Source organism: Monopterus albus, unplaced genomic scaffold (genome assembly GCF_001952655.1).
Source record: "Monopterus albus unplaced genomic scaffold, M_albus_1.0 scaffold426.1, whole genome shotgun sequence".
NCBI classification, from domain to species: Eukaryota; Metazoa; Chordata; class Actinopteri; order Synbranchiformes; family Synbranchidae; genus Monopterus; species Monopterus albus.
The window spans coordinates 247,019-249,988 of NW_018128306.1; positions in this window are offsets into that span (position 1 = coordinate 247,019).

Genomic DNA, 2,970 nt, shown 5'->3' on the forward strand with positions numbered 1-2,970 from the left:
CTTGTAACTGAACTCAGAATATAACATTACTGTAACACAAACATTTGTAATGTAACTAAACTACTTGTATACATGTTAAGTATTGCCTATTACAAATGCAAAAATCCAACTCCCCTTTTTATGGGAATACAATCTCAAACCAAAAATCTTCTGCTCGTGGATACATATAAAATGAAAATACTCAATGACATAAACAATTAAGTAGCAAATGTATGAATGACAAAGTACTAAATAATTGCTATGTGTGAGATATTAACTGTGTGAGACATTGCAATTCAAGCACCAACACTGTTCACTGTGCACACATAAGAGGGTATATTGTAGAAAACACTGGTATCTTTATGCACTTATATGGAATGTAACTTTCACTGAGTTTGAAGTATGGGCACTGTTTCATATAACTGAACTGAACAAGAATGTAACCTTCAACCATGTTTTAATCAGTTGCAATGTGTGTTCACTCTAAACTGAAATGTACTTTTGGGAGTAGTGCTTAGCACTGCTTCACATGAAGGGAGTCACAGGAGAAAGCAAATGATTGAAAACAGTGGACATAAAGATGTCTGGTTACACTCCACTGTTTATACTTAATGAACTGATAAGGATAAGTTTTAGCTTTCTCAGCATTACTGAGTGTTCATGTAATCATTATGTGTATGTGTGCTTTTGATCACAGGAAAGTACCTTAGTTTTAGGGAGGAAGACTTAAGTGTCATGAGAAAAGCACTGTGTATGGTGGGATAGAACTTTAGTTGAGTATTGATTGATCTCAGCTGCATCCTAAGGAATGTAAGGAGGCGGGAAGAATAGTATATTGCATGAATTTTGTGCAATATGAATGTATGAAAATGTGATGTCAGAGTCCATTGTCCTTTGATTAATTCAGTTCCTTGCAGTTTCACTCTGTCACCTCCTGCTTTCTTCCATCCTCACCGGCTGCATTGTTTCTCTCTCAACTGCTCTATGCATGACTGACCTTGGCACCTCTGACTTGCATTCCCTCCTCATGAGGGTCAGATAGATGAGAACACAACTGGGTCATAACCAGTTGCTCAGGGGGAGCATCAGCTTCACTCGAACTCCCTCCTCATCCAAGGAAACCCTTGGATCACATCTTCTCCTTATCAAACCAGGATCAGCAACAAGCCATTTCTGTCCTCAGGATCTTTCACACCATGTATGGGCCTCCTCCTTGAAAGGGGTCTTGCCTCCTCCTGGGCACCTTCACATACATGACATCTCCTGCTCTCACTTTGGATTCTCCATTCTTTTGGGCCTTTCTATCCTGTAAAGATGGAACACAAACAACACAGGCCACACAGGAGCAAATACTGCACCTGGTATTGACTAGTCTAACATAAAATCTCATTTCCCCTATCAGGATATCAAAACTGGTATTAACAGTCCAAAATAACACTCTATAGACTACACTTAACCCCACACGTGTCTCTTTAGCCACAGGCATGGTCCTGGTCCTGGCAAGACACTGTTTGAAGGCTATGCTAACCGCTGGACATACAGTACCTTACACTAAGGTGGCATATTTGAAACATATTAAAGCTCCAAATACTGCTTGAGGTTCTATGACGGAGATATTCACTCAGTAATTGACTACCATGAACCTGCGAACAGATTTCCCTGCAGATCTCCTTCTTTCATGCTATTAATCCAGGGTAAGACCCCAAACCTCCCAAATAATAGCAACCTGCAGTTATTGTGGCAGCTATCCCCTTAACCCCCAGATATTTCTGTACTGAGAAACTTTTATAAGCCAGGATACTCTGGCTCTTTGAGGAAGTGTTAAATTTAGTCTGAAATAACCAATGAAAGCTGTGTCACTGGACACTTAAGACCATATCTATTTTGCATAGCATTTAGTTGACATAAGATGTTATTAAGGATAGGATATTTAAAGAATAGTGTATATTATGTAACAAGTTAAATAACTTGATGTTTTAGATGAAATCTTTTTCTGATATAACATTCTAAACACTGCCTCCCTTCGGACAGCCAGCTGGTTTTGTATGGCATAACACCCGAGCAACAAGCCCAATCAGAAAAGTGCTGCTTGTGTTGTCACTGTGAGGTTTCCGCAGCTTGTTAACACCGCTGGGTTGCCACTGCCTGTTTTAACTTTCTGAGACACTGTTGAGAAGGTTGGCATACTATTAATACTATGAATTGTAAACCCTTTTCTGATGTATCTGTCTAAAAATCATTTTAGCAGTTCAATCTGGGCCTTCTGTCAACCCTTTGAACTGTTATGCAACCTCACACACTCACTAAGACTTAGGTGATCACATTCACTGGGAATTGGGTAACCAAACACTGAAAAATGTGTCTTAACCATTACCACTTAAAAGTGTTAAGTCACTAAAATCATAGGAATGTCAATAACATCAAACTTGACTCAATAAGCACAGAGTATTAAACCTTTTCAGGAATTTTATATAGAAGCTTAACAGAGCTACAGCAAAGCAACAAGCAATAAAATATAAACCTTAAAATCATCAATAATCAGCTTTCAACTTAAATAAATCAACAACTACTAATTCTAAACATAAATTTAAAATGATCATACTGATTAAAATCATGGTTGAGCTAAGCTCTTGATCTGAATAAAAGTCAAAGGTCTCACGTCACCAATCCTCAGCTGGCTCTAGGCGGGCAGTGGCCGATTGGGGCAATCACTTGTTCCTCTTTTTCCTTTTTGCCATGATTCAAGCTTTCACAAGGGAAAAGAATTTACATACAAAAATATCAGAGCTCATCCAGTTCAATCCTCAAAAGTCTCAAAGAGAAAAATAGGACAAATTCAGATAAACTATGTTTTTCTTGGTCAAATTTTGTGTGACACAGGAAAGCATAAAAGGCATGAAAACGTCTATAAACAGTCTCCTTTTGGTCCAAATCTTCATAAGGACATGAAAATGTCTAAAACTGTCTTCTTTGCAAGACATACTTTCCCTA